Raw genomic sequence first — 14,146 nt, 5'->3', positions numbered from 1 at the left:
TCTTTGAGATTTTTACTCTTGGGCTTTCTTCAGCTTCTCAAATTTGTGGAGTTATACTTTTCATCAAATTTGGAATTTTCCCAGCATTTATTTTAAAAGAGGTTTAAATAAACTCCTCCCCCTTCTCTATAGGACATCAAAGCACAGTAGTAATTGTTTCATTTTTTTTTTCAATTTTAAAGATGTCACTCCACCGTTTAGTAGCTGATTACAAAAATAACCGTGGTAAAAAAATAAAATAAAATAACCGTGGTAGATATCTTAGTTTATCCTTCTGATAAGCCTGTTGATCTGGTCTTCCCCGTTACCAGCATCCCCACCTTCTGCAAAGTGGGTGGTCTTTTTCTTTATTCCACTGCATGGATAATTTGAAGGGCCACAGGCAGTTGTTTGCCTCTTTGAAGTGTTTTCCAATGGTACAGATCTCATGAATTAGATCCTCCATGCTGATTGTGCCATAGTTACCAGGAGATGAGTGACCAGTGCATTATCTTTCAGAACAATTCGGTTTTTTGTTGATTTTGCCATAAACGTCTTTGTAGATCAATTTATTTATTGACTTCAGGTTTGCGTACCCCCATGCAGTATATGGTCCCACGATCCTCAGCATTTTAATCGAAGCCTTATTGAGCTTCATGGAGGTGCCATTGAGGATCTGGTGCAGGCGCAGCAGCTGCAGCACCTTGTGGACCTTGGGGCGCACACCACTGATACCTCTGATCCTGATGACAAATGCCAATTTGGGTTCCACAGGTACATAGAATCTCAGTTCTGTACATCTGCCTGTAGGCCTTGTGATAGTGCTTAGCTTTTTTGTAGATGAGCTTCCTACTGGCCTTTTGGAGCACCTTTTGGGCAGACTTCTATCTCAGGTGCTTGATCTTCAGCCCTGCGAAATTCCTTTGCTTTTTCTTCAGGGTTTCCGGCACAACAGGAACTTTCTTCTCACTGGAGTTAGCATTCTTCTCTCTGACATTTGTATTCTCATCTTCTGCACCCTTCATGGTTTCAGCCAGAAAAGAGCTGGTTCATTTTTTTTTTTATTCACCTCTTTTTTTATTTCATTTTGAGTACTTTCCATTACTATGTCTTTAAAATCACTAATCTTCTTTAATGTTTAATCTGTTACAAATCTCACTTATTGCATTTTTATATCTTTCTTAGCTCTCCTTAACATTGTGAACATATGGAATATGTTCAGTTGTGTTCTTATCTCTTTTAATATTTTTGCCAATTCAAAGTCAGTTTTCTTTGATTGATTTTTTCGCTCATTATGGATTGTATTCTCTTCTTTATGAGCCTGGTAAAATTTCATTAGATGCCATGCATTTTGATTTTATCTTGTTTGGTGCTGGATAATTTGTATTCCTGTAAATATTCTTGAGCTTTATGCTGTGATTCAGTTAGGTTTCTCGGAAACAGTTCAATCCTTTTGGTCTTGCTTTCAAAATTTATTAGATGAGACTACAGTAGTTCTCAGTCTAGGCTAATTATTCCTTACTGGAGGCAGTCCTTCCTGAGTACTCTAATGCTTCATGAATCATGAAATTTTCCAGTCTGGCTGGTAGTTACAGACACTCTCTTCAGCTCTATGTGAGCACAGGATACTGTTCTCTCTTATCTTCTCCAGTAATTCTTACCTTTGTCTTGGGTAGTTTTCTCATAGGGATGTGCTGATCAGTATTGTGCCCTTCACTCCAGGGTTTCTTTCTTCAGATATCCATAGTTCTCTCAATGAAGTGTGAAGCTCCCTATTTTCTGGTACTTCATCCTGAATTCTAGCCATCTTGTTTTCCCTAGTGTAGGGCCTGTGGCCGCCACAATCATGGCCATGGAGGTTCACACTGGATTTGGGCAGACAGTAAAGAAACAGTGGAGCCAAAAAATAATGGGCCATTTCTTTATTAATGTCTCGCACCGGCTAATGAGCAAACGGGCAAGGTAAACACTTCCTTTTCATTCAGGGCTCCCAAAGCCCTGAATCATTCTCCGGTTCCACAACTGGCAGAATCTTCTCTGGTTCCTCCTAGAATCAAAGGCCCCACCAGTATAAGCAGAGCTTGCAAAGCCCCTCAGCTCTGGTTCCCCATCTGTACACCTTCTCTTTATCTCTGCAAAACTGGCTTCTTCAACACTTTGCATTCTCTTCATTCTCCCTGCAAAATTGCCTGGGCCCAGAAAGACCCCCTCCTCCAGCAAACATTAGCAAAACAATGGCCCCTTCCAAGCAGGAACCAGTTCGCAATTTACAATCAACCACCCTGCTCTGAGAGCAAGCACACTTGTAGCTGTCCGGTGCCATTTTTAACAATAAAAGTGAGCAAACTCAAAAATTATAAATTTTATACTCATTTGCCCAACACCCTGACTCTCAGCTCTGTCTCTTCAACTCAGGGAGTCATTGGGGCTCTGCTGGGGTTACTGCTTTCTATGCCATAGCTTGGAAATTTTCTCAGGGACAATTGTTGGGCCCACAGCACTTGTTTCCTGATATGACAAAGCACTCTCTTTCGTTGACTAACACCTAGTGCCTTAAAAGTATTATGTGTTATCAGGTTTTACTTTTTGGTTATTTTGGGCAGTATGGTACACTCAGTTTCTATTATTTCATATTAACTGGAAATAGAAGTCTAAGATTGCCTTTTTAAATTTTATATGTACCAGTCTCTGCAAAAAATCTGATACAGAATCTATATTTTGCAAAAGCAAGGTATTCTGATGGATTCTTCCAGTTATAAACCAGAGGATTACATCTTTATATTCGGAGTGTTACTCATGTACCAGCATCATCAGCATCATCTATATAGGAGCTTGCTAAAAAAGGCAGAATGGCAGGTCTCACCCAAGACCTACTAATTCAAAAGCTGCATTTTAATAATATTCTCAGTTGATTTGTACGCACATTCAAGTTTGAGAAGTGCCAGATAGGTTAATTTCAAAGTTATCTTCTAACTCGAAAGTTCTATGTGCCTGTGAAATAAACAAGGTAGTTTCTAAGAGAGTAAGGTACATTGTGGAAAAGTTGTCATTTGTTAAACAAATAAATTTACAGTTTGTCATATTAACTATAAACATAACAAAGGGCAAAGTAAAAGGGCTAGCAAAAGGCCAAAAAAAAAAGACAAATAATTACAGACTTAACTTACATTTATTTTTGCAATTATTTGATTAATATCTCTATATGGTGTGTGTGTGTGTGTGTGTGTGTGTATATATATTTATTTATTTATTTATTTATTTATTTATTTTGTGTTTCAGCAATCTATCCTAAGAAACGTGCTTGGCACATGTCAGCATTCAGTAGTTTTTGACTGACTGATTAACCAACAGAATTGAACAGTTAGATACACGGTCAATGTGGATATTTTTATGCCTCTGAAAAAGGCAGTTGAGACATGGAGAGCTCAAAAGGAGCAGAATAATTTGACTCAGAAGAGATGGCTCGCACTAACTAAGAAACATTAATATTCAAGAGAATTTAGTCAGAAAGTTTACTCAATTATTTAATAAACATTCTTCATAAATGAGAAAGTAACCAAGGGATTTGCATTTTTATGTAATTACAACCAAAGGAAAAGAGATTGTTGTTGAAGAGGAAATAGCAGGCTGTTGTGGAAAAAGTGATTCTGCCAACTCCTAATTTTCAACAAAACAAGTCCTGGGGCAACAGATTTACATAGAGAAAGAGCCTAGTTTTTAGGGTCATCCAGATCCCAGTATAGGTCTGCTTTTCAGCTGTCTGATAAGATGACTTGAGGCACTTCACTACTCTTTTCTGGACCTGTCTCTTTAAACAGCATTGATGGAGAGAACTGTGATAGTGACTACCGTAGTGGTGATGCTGTTGGAGCTGGTGGCACATAACTCACATCTCGAGGAGTCCTTGTGATAATTAAATGCACTGATGACTATGAATGAATAATTGTGAAATCTGTGAAGATCCATTTTTTCCTGGATGTCAAAATAGAAATGAAAAATACTGATGTACTGTACAAAATTGCTGTCTGAAGAGCTCATGTTGTAAATAATAGGTATAAAACAATGACGGAAGAGGAACAACTTTTCCAGAACAAATGCAAAAGTTTGGGACCATAAAAGAAGTGTCAAGAAGGCCACTTGATGAACGTGAATATATGCTTAGTAAGAAAATGAGAATAAGTTAGGTGAAAAATTGCTGAGGACAATAGAGGAGTATTCAAAGCTCTGATGAAAATCAAGTAAAAAAATGATAGGGAGAATGTCAAGAGTTAAAATTTTAGCTTGAGTAATGATGGCTTTGGTTGTGGTCAGTGGACTTAATGGCTTGCAATAAGAGGTTGAGATGGCTTTGAGTACATGACTCCCATCTCCGCAGATTACTGGCCATCTGAATAAAGTGCTGTGGGTCAAATAAGTTTGCAAATATGATGTAAATGTTTGCTCACTTATAGTTTGAATTGGCTGTGGGGGACAGGCTGTAAGCAGGCAAGGTCCATTAGCCTAAGGTTTAGTTTTAAGACTTAGCCTTTCCCACCTTTTTAATACTAAGATGTTCTCAACACTAAGCTTTTCCCCACACCCTTGATGGCTGCATAATGTGGGGTGGTGCACTCTTATGAGGAATCCCATTTATGTCTCAGATAAGTGACTTTGTATCAGAGACTTCCTTATTTGTATATTGGATTAAAGGTTTTTGGTTTCTACACTATAAAGTGGGGCAGACTGGGAGCTTACTCTCTCTCTGTTCCTGAGATTAACATTAGAGTAGAGAGCAGAGTAAGGCCACGTGGAGGAGAGGAAAAGCAGCCAAGATGGAGGAATGCCGAAGAACAAATCAGTATGTGCAGAGTTTGTGCAAAGAGAAGGAGATGGGGAAAAGAGGTTATTAAGTCTGGTGATCTAGGAACCTTTGGTTCTAGGAAACTCAGATAAGTCAGTGGCTTTGTGAGCACTGAATGAGTGGGATTTGGAGCCCAGTGTGTGTTTTTACTTGCCCGCCAGGTGCAAGCTAGGATTAAAGCTAATGGCCCACCAGTTCTTGGCTCTGTTGTTTCATTACTATCTGTCCGAATCCAATGCGAACCTGCATGGGCCAGGCAGCTGTGATGGTGGCCATGGCTACTGGCTTTACAAAGGTGCTATCATCAGACTTGAATTTTGGAAAGATCATTCTAATTACAGTATGGAGGAAAGATCCTTACAGGATAATACAAAACATGGTAACAAGTCAATAGCTAATCACAGGAGTTCAGCCAAGACAAAATAATGTCTTGAGTGGGATGGGACTGTGGAGATGGAGAGAAATGTGTGAATGTGGAGTTATTTAGGTATTGCATTTACAGATTTTGGTGATAGGTCATATTAGAGAAAGAAGAGGAATAAAACTAAAGAATAAATCCCTAATTTTTGCCTTCTACAACTGAAAAGGTAGTCAAGTTGTTTTCTGAAAGATAGAACACCAGGAAAGTACTGGTTAAGGGAGAGGCATGGTTTCAGCATTCAATGTGTTGATTTTTTTTTTATATTTTTGTGACATCGAGTGGATATAAAGTTGAATATGATAGTCTAGAAATCAAAACAGCTTAGGTTGGGCGGTATCCACAGATCATACATATGGTACTTGAAGCCCTTGAATGTCCTAGAAAGACACTACACAGTAAAAAAGAGGGTTGGACTAATCCCTGAGGAACTCTGTTATTTAATGAGAGAATATAAAAAGGATAGACTTGTAAAGGAGATTGAGGAAGAGAAATCAAAGAACAAGGAAGTAGAAGTATACCAAGAGAATCTAGTGTCTAAAAAAGCTAAAGGAAGGGAATAATTTAAAAAGTATGTGGTCCACAAAAGTGAATCCTAAGAGATTGAATACAATAGGAAAGAAAAAAAATTGATTTTATTTAGAAATATGGATATTACTGGTAAACTTAAAGAGATCATTTTTATTGGAATAATTGCCCAATAGACAGTTTTCAGTAAATAAAGAGTAAAGGGAAGGTAAAAAAACAAATAAAGGCAGTAAGAACAGCCAGGAAGCCCAGTAATAAAAGGACAACTGAGAGAGAATAAGGGAGGGAAGCCTGCAGGATCACTGACAATGTCTGCCGGAGAAGGCAGAAGGGGTCTGGTTCAGAGCACTGCTGAAAGGGTTAGTCTTAGGAAAAAGATCACTTTTTCCATTATATGATAAAAAGGAAGATAAGGTGTAAGTGGATTTGTGAGTTTAGTAGAGGAAAGTTGAAAGAATTCCTTTCTTCTGATATCTTTGATTTTTTTTTTTTAATAAAAGAACACTGACCCTTTCTCACTCATCATTTCTTTTACTCAAGAAGAATATTTGTTTAAAATTAAGTTAAAATACTTTCAGAGGATGCTAAAAGAACTCAATCATTCCATTGTTGGGGGAAGATGAGACTGTTGAGCCTAAAGAAATGATAACCTGAAGAAGGGAAAGGGTAACAATCTTTGAATATAAAATAATTTTTTTTTTACTGTTTTTTTTTTTTTAAGATTTTATTCATTATAGAGAGGGGGGGGAGAGAGAGAGAGAGAGAGAGAGAGAGAGAGAAGAAGGGAAAAGCAGGAAGCATCAACTCCCATATGTGCCTTGACCAGGCAAGCCCAGGGTTTTGAACCGGCAACCTCAGCGTTTCCAGGTTGACGCTTTATGCACTGCGCCACCACAGGTCAGGCCTATAAATAATTTTTATGTTAAAAGATAGTTTTTTTCTAAATTATCTTAAGGGTGGTACCTGGCTAATGGAAGGTATGAAAAGGCTTATTTTGACTCAAAATTAAGACAAACTGTATTTTCTAACTGTTCTTGTTGCCCAAAAAGTGAAATAATATGAAGATGTGGTAAATCTTGCGATACTGGAAGTGGTTTTACAAGGGGACTTTTACTTGTTGGGGCAGATGCAGAAAGGGAAATTCAAGCAGGGAACAGGGTGCTAAATGTTGGCAGTTTCTATTTCTTTGACAAGTTTTCTTCCTTTTACATCATGAACTATTTGTTCTCCTCTTTTCCAACATGAAGTTCATTCCTCCAAAGAAGATAGAAAAATGGGAAGATAGGAAAGAAAGATAAGATAGGAAGAAATAATTATAAGCCTACAGTTTTCCTTTAAATTATGTTACTTCTACACTTTTGGCCCAACTCACCTGTCCTTTCTTGATTTGTGTATGTGTGTGTGTTGGGCGGGGGTGTTTAAAACAAAAAAAATATGAGCATTTGTGCTGCCCATAACCATTTCAGACAAATAAGTAGAGACAGGGATTGAATCTTTTATGGGCACTTGTAAAGCCAGTAGCCATGGCCACCATCACAGCCGCCTGGCCCATGCAGGTTCGCATATGATTCGGACAGACGGTAATGAAACAACGGAGCCAAGAACTGGCGGGCCATTTCCTTTTAATCCTAGCTTGCAACTGGTGGGCGAGAAATACACACAGTGGGAAAATACTTCCTTTTCCATTCAGGGCTCCAAATCCACTGATTTATCAGAGTTTCCTAGAATCAAAGCTTTCTACCTCACCAGCCTTATTCACCTCTGTTCCCCATCTCCTTCCCTCTGTACAAATTCTGCACAAACTGACTTCTCCTTCAGTACTACACCATCTTGACTGCCTATCCTCTGCAATGCTAATTTCAGGAACTGAGAGAGACAAATGCTGGTCTCCCTTATTTTATATTTTAGAAATTAAAGCCTTTAAGCCAGTATACAAATAAGGAAGTCTCTGATACAAAGCCACTTATCTGAGGCATAAATGGGATTCCTCATAAGAGAGCACCACCCACATCATGCAACAGTCAAGAGTGTGGGGAAAAGCTTAGTGTTGAGAACATCTTAGTATTAAAAAGGTGGGAAAGGCTAAGTCTTAAAACTAAACCTTAGGCTAAAGGACCTTGCCTGCTTACAGTCTGTCCCCCACAGCCAATTCAAACTATAAGTGAGCAAACATTTACATCATATTTGCAAACTTATTTGACCCACAGCACTTTATTCAGATGGCCAGTAATCTGCGGAGATGGGAGTCATGTACTCAAAGCCATCTCAACCTCTTATTGCAAGCCATTAAGTCCACTGACCACAACCAAAGCCATCATTACTCAAGCTAAAATTTTAACTCTTGACATTCTCCCTATCATTTTTTTACTTGATTTTCATCAGAGCTTTGAATACTCCTCTATTGTCCTCAGCAATTTTTCACCTAACTTATTCTCATTTTCTTACTAAGCACATATTGACGTTCATCAAGTCGCCATCTTGATGCTTCTTTTTTTTTTTTTTTTTTTTTGTATTTTTCTGAAGTTGGAAACGAGGAGGCAGTCATACAGACTCCCGCATGTACCTGACCGAGATCCACTCGGCATGCCCATCAGGGGGCGATGCTCTGCTCATCTGGGGCATTGCTCTGTTGCAACCAGAGCCATTCTAGTGCCTGAGGCAGAGGCCATAGAGCCATCCTCAGTGCCCGGGCCAACTTTGCTCCAATGGAGCCTTGGCTGCGGGAGGGGAAGAGAGAGACAGAGAGAAATGAGAGGGGGAGGGGTAGAGAAACAAATGGGTGCTTCTCCTGTGTGCCCTGGCTGGGAATCGAACCCGGAACTCCTGCACGCCAGGCCGATGCTCTACCACTGAGCCAACCGGCCAGGGTCGACGCTTCTTTTATGGTCCCAAACTTTTGCATTTGTTCTGGAAAACTTGTTCCTCTTCCTTCATTGTTTTATACCTATTATTTACAACATGAGCTCTTCAGACAGCATTTTTGTACAGTACATCAATATTTTTCATTTCTATTTTGACATCCAGGAAAAATGGATCTTCACAGATTTCACAATTATCCATTCATAGTCATCAGTGCATTTAATTATCACAAGGACTTCTCGAGATGTGAGTTATGTGCCACCAGCTCCAACAGCATCACCACTACGGTAGTCACTATCACAGTTCTCTCCATCAATGCTGTTTAAAGAGACAGGTCCAGAAAAGAGTAGTGAAGTGCCTCAAGTCATCTTATCAGACAGCTGAAAAGCAGACCCATACTGGGATCTGCATGACCCTAAAAACTAGGCTCTTTCTCTATGTAAATCTGTTGCCCCAGGACTTGTTTTACTATTGAAAATTAGGAGTTGGCAGAATCACTTTTTCCACAACAGCCTGCTATTTCCCAATACAAACTATAAGCGAGCAAACATATATATCATATTTAAAAACTTACTTGACCAACATTCCACCCTTTTTGCTTGCTTCATAATCTAAAGCACAGGTATTCCTGCACAAGGAAATTAGGCACATTACACAAATTACAACAACATGACAAATCATACAATTTCAACAATTACAAAGATACACTTCACCAGTCTCTGAGCACTTTGCCAAAATGTCCTCAGCCTTCTTTCTAGCCATGGGAAAAGCTTCCTGGGGTAGGGAAGGGCGTCCAGCAAAGCCGCTCCCCACCCCCATCAGGGTATTTCACATCGTCCAAAATCCATAAGTCCATCCAACAAAGGAGCCAGTGCTCACTCCGGTCATAGTCCAGGAATCAGTCCACATACATGGGACCTCAGCCACCCCCCTCATCCCTGCCATCCTGGAAGGTCTTACATTGACCCAAAAAGGAGCACGTGGCAATGGCAGTCAGCATTTTCATCTCTGCTCCGGAGAGCATGATAGCATCCACTCCTATGTCCCAAAATTGCAGACCTACCAGGGGCATAGTAAGAACTCCTTGCTGCTGGGCTCTCATCTTCTGGAGACTGCGGATCGCAACTCCAGCCTGATTCTCCTCATCCTCCAAAGAGGAACTGAAAACATCAGCTCCCGCCGCCGGACATGAGTCCCAGGCCGCTGCCGCCTTCTGCTCCACGGGCCTTGCAGCCCCGGCCTCCTGCCACTGCTGGCTCTCTACAACATTCAGGGCAATCTCCAACTCACAAACCTGTGATTCCTTCTCCAGTGGCTGCTCCATTTCCAGGCTAATCTCGCAAACCTGGTCAGCCTCCTCCAGTGCTTCCTCAGCTCCAGGGTCAGCATCTGTTTCTTCTGTGTTTGCTCCAGCTCCTTCCACTGCTCGGTTTGCAGGTCCCGGGCAGCCTCTTCCACAGAACTCTCGGTTTCCTCACACATGGCTGTAAAAGTCAGCCAGTCTATGGTCCCCAAAAGGACAGCCATGGGGAACTATAACAGCAGCCTGTCCTCTACCATGCACCTCAAGGGTGGCGGCTCCGTACCCATCTCTGAATCCTGCCACAGACTACACCAAATGTAAAGCCAGTAGCCACGGCCACCATCACAGCTGCCTGGCCCATGCAGGTTCACATTTGATTCTGACAGATGGTAATGGAACAGTGGAGCCAAGAACTGGTGGGCCATTAGCTTTACCCTGCAGGCAAGAAATACACACAGTGGGAAAACACTTCCCTTTCCATTCAGGGCTCCCAAAGCCACTGACTTATCTGAGTTTCCTATATTCAAAGGTTCCTAGCTCACCAGACTTATTCACCTCTGTTCCCCATCTCCTTCTCTCTGCACAAACTGGTTTGTCCTTCAGCACTCCTCCATCTTGGCTGCTTTTCCTCTCCTCCACGTGGCCTTACTCTGCTCTCCTCCCTGCTCTCCACTCTAATGCTAATCTCAGGAACCAAGAGAGAGCAAGCTCCCGGTCTGCCCCACTTTATAGTATAGAAACCAAAAACCTTTAATCCAATATACAAATAAGGAAGTCCCTGATACAAAGTCACTTATCAGAGGCATAATTGGATTCTTCATGAGAGTGCACCACCCCACATCATGCAATCAGTCAAGGGTGTGGGGAAAAGCTTAGTCTTAAAACTAAGCCTTAGGCTATAACGACCTGGCCTGCTTACAGCTTGTCCCCCACACCCAATATAAACATTAAGCGAGAAAACATATATATTATATTTAAAAACTTACTTGACCAACAACCTCCCTGCTTAAAATTTTTTTGTGGATTCTTTTTGGGTTTAAGGAAGAGCAGAATCCTTAAAATGTCCTGTGAAACCTTGCCTGTGCATGCCTCACCAGTCTCATTTTTTAAATTAAACAGACCTTTTGTTCAGTTTCTTCTATGTGCTCTGCTTCCTCTGCGATAGGGCTTTGGCACGAGTTGTTTTTTACAGTCATAAAATGTTTTCCTCTCCTTATTTTTTGCAAATTGGCTAAGGTGATTTCTCATAATTACTCTCATATTATTAGGAACTTGTATCAGTTCTTAGTAACATTCAACCTTTTAAAAATTTGATAAGTATGTGTCTCTCTAACTACAAATTTACTTCACGAGAGTAGGGCCTTTTCCTGAATATCTCCAGTGTCCAGTAAAGAACCTGGTCCACAGTGTGAAATCAATAAATATTTGTGGAATGAATAAGTATATGGATGGGATTTAGCAATACTCTTTTATATCTCTATTCTTTTTACGTGCTCTTTCTTCCTCCTGGAATACAGCCCATCCCGTCCTTCTTCCCCTGTTCCTTTTGTCTACTGATTGCTTTAGTACCCTTGAAGACTCGGGCTTAAAGATTCAATCTTCTCCTCTTATGAGAAATACTCCTTGTTCTCCCTCACTCCCCCTAAAAAGAGTTAGGTGCTCCACGTTTGTGTTTTTTATGCATACCTCTACTCTAGCACTTCTTATAATGCGATGAAATTTTACTTCACATCTGATTTCCTAAATCTTCAAATACATAGGGAAGAGAGACAATGACTTGGAACAGTGTCTGAAATGTATAAAGAACTCAATGTATGTTTACTAAATTAATTAATGGCAGGCGCTAATGAAACATTATTTAGAAGAGTAAATACGTTGTTATCCTTCACAGTTCTATTGGCCTCTTTTCTGAAACTAACACTTGGGCACAGAAGACAATTTTCTCAGTTAGAAGGAGATAACCCTTAACTAAGAGTAAACAAATACCATGCTTGACTGTCCAATTAAAGCAAAGAGGTGTGAGGAGAGCCTCTCTTTTTTATGTGGTTACATGTCTCTCAGTGCATGATTTCCTAGGATATTAAAGAGAACTCAAAATATGTCATGAATCTGTTGGTGTATGATAGACAAATATCTCAATCACTAGAAAGAAAGAATCCGGCAGTACAGATTGTCAAACATGGCATCAATTGTATGAGAACTTCTAGAACAGATTATTAAGACATGGTTTGTAGGTCATTTGAGAGGAAAGTAATTAAGATGAGCTCTTTAAGAACAAGTCATGTTGTAATAGTTTCTTTTCAGGTAGTAGATTGTACCAAGGAGGGAAGTGCTTTAGACACTGTGTGTCTGAATTTCAGAAAAGCCTTTGATCACATTTTTTCTGATATATTTTTGCACATAGTGACTTTATAGTTGACTCACAGCCATTGCCCATGGAACACTGACTAATGCATAGATGCTGAATGATGCTGAACATACCTCCATACCTTGTTCTGTGCTGATTAAAAATTATACTAACAGGGTAAATGAAAATATAGAACACATTATTATCAAAGATCACAAATGCTGGGGTGGGGAACATAGATAATAAATTATCATAATCATAATTCAAAATTATTTTTAAACTAAAAACAATGAAGAGCCCTGACTGAATTGCTCTGTAGGTTAGAGCATCATCCCAATACACAGAGGTTTCTGGTTCAATCCCTGGTCAGGGCACATGCAGGAGCAGATTGATGTTCCTTTCTTTCCTTCTCTTTCAAATCAGTAAATAAAATTTTTTAAAAAGTAATGAAGAGCTTTTCCCCCATACATATATTATCTTATTTAATCATTTAATTAGGTATTAATATTACTAATAACTATCAAACCTTGCATGCCTGAATGCACTAAACTCTTTGCATAAGTTATGTTACTTAGTCTTTCTAAATAATCCTTTGATATGGGCATCATTGCTCCATTTTACAGAAAACAAAACTGATGGATCAAACAAGTTAAGTACTTTCTCTAAGGTCTCAAAGGTAGTGCTGGAGCTAGGATTTACACACAGGTCTGACTGACACCCAGACTGAAAACCCTTTTCCTTACACTCTACTGGTTTTTCAGATGAAATGTCCAGGGTAAATGTTGCACTGAGTTATAGAAACTCAATCTTACAAAGAGAGAGCAGAGGAGACATGGTTTCACAATGGCTCATGTGAAAGGTGTGAAAGGTTTGTTTGCTTATAAGCACCTTATGAGTCATCAGGGTGAGTCAGTGACTTTTCCTGAATGAATAGAATCTTAGGTTGTAGAACAGCACCCAGAACAAAGAAGGGCAAGAGTCACATTGTGCTCAGCCCTGACTGAAATATGGTGTTTTCCTTTGGGACATTCATCCTAAGAAAACAGTGTCAGTGTGAGCAACCCCAGGATCTTTACCATCTGACCAGGATGATGTATTTAAGTCACAACAAATGACCGAAGGAACTACAGTATAGAAAACACGCTACCTCCAACTATATATAGTTAACATTTGTTAGTGTATACTATGGGCAGTATTCTAAATGTCTCACAGCCTTAATTTATTTAATCTTTATAATAATATGTGGTCTAGGTGCTGTTATTATTACTTCTATTTAACAGATAAGGAAAGTGAGGCACAGAGAGGTTATATAATTTTCCCTAAAGTCTCATCATAAACTCTTAAAGTTTGGCTCCTATTTTCAACTGGAACAAGAAATTAGAAGAGGACTTATATATATTATTTGGCTATGGAAGGAAAAAGTATAAACCAGAGAGCATGCTTTAGGAGAGTACAATGTGATTTCATTTCAAAACCTCAAGAATTTACATCATCTCAAAACAATATTGCTGCCTTCTCTGTCACTGAAAACTTTCCAGCAGGCATATTTTTGAGGCATTCTGTAGCATTGGAGAAGGGTGGGCTAAAATGATTGACACATTTTCTTCCATTTCAGTGAGACTATCAGTGTCAGCATAGTTCTGTATCGGTGGATTGTAGTGAGAGCATTTCTCCTCCTGGAATCTTGAGGTGTATGTAGAAAAATCTAGATTAACTGGAACTTGACCTATGGAACCCTAAATTAATCAAAATATATTGCTGCATTATGCTTTTTAAAGACAAACAATGAGTTTATTCAAGTATTTTAGTATCATTTATCTTTTCATCCATGAAAACATACATCCAGACAATAAAAATTTATTGAGCACTTTC

General features: G+C 39.5%; 1 pseudogene; it reads right to left on the bottom strand.

The window, feature by feature from the left end:
* Positions 1 to 261: 261 nt before the first annotated feature.
* LOC136398330 (large ribosomal subunit protein uL30-like) lies at positions 262 to 1,004 on the bottom strand (annotated as a pseudogene).
* Positions 1,005 to 14,146: the final 13,142 nt, after the last annotated feature.

Source organism: Saccopteryx leptura, chromosome 3 (assembly GCF_036850995.1).
Source record: "Saccopteryx leptura isolate mSacLep1 chromosome 3, mSacLep1_pri_phased_curated, whole genome shotgun sequence".
Taxonomy (NCBI): domain Eukaryota; kingdom Metazoa; phylum Chordata; class Mammalia; order Chiroptera; family Emballonuridae; genus Saccopteryx; species Saccopteryx leptura.
The sequence above is the reverse complement of the archived record's forward strand: the minus strand, read 5'-3'. Positions and strand labels throughout refer to the sequence as shown.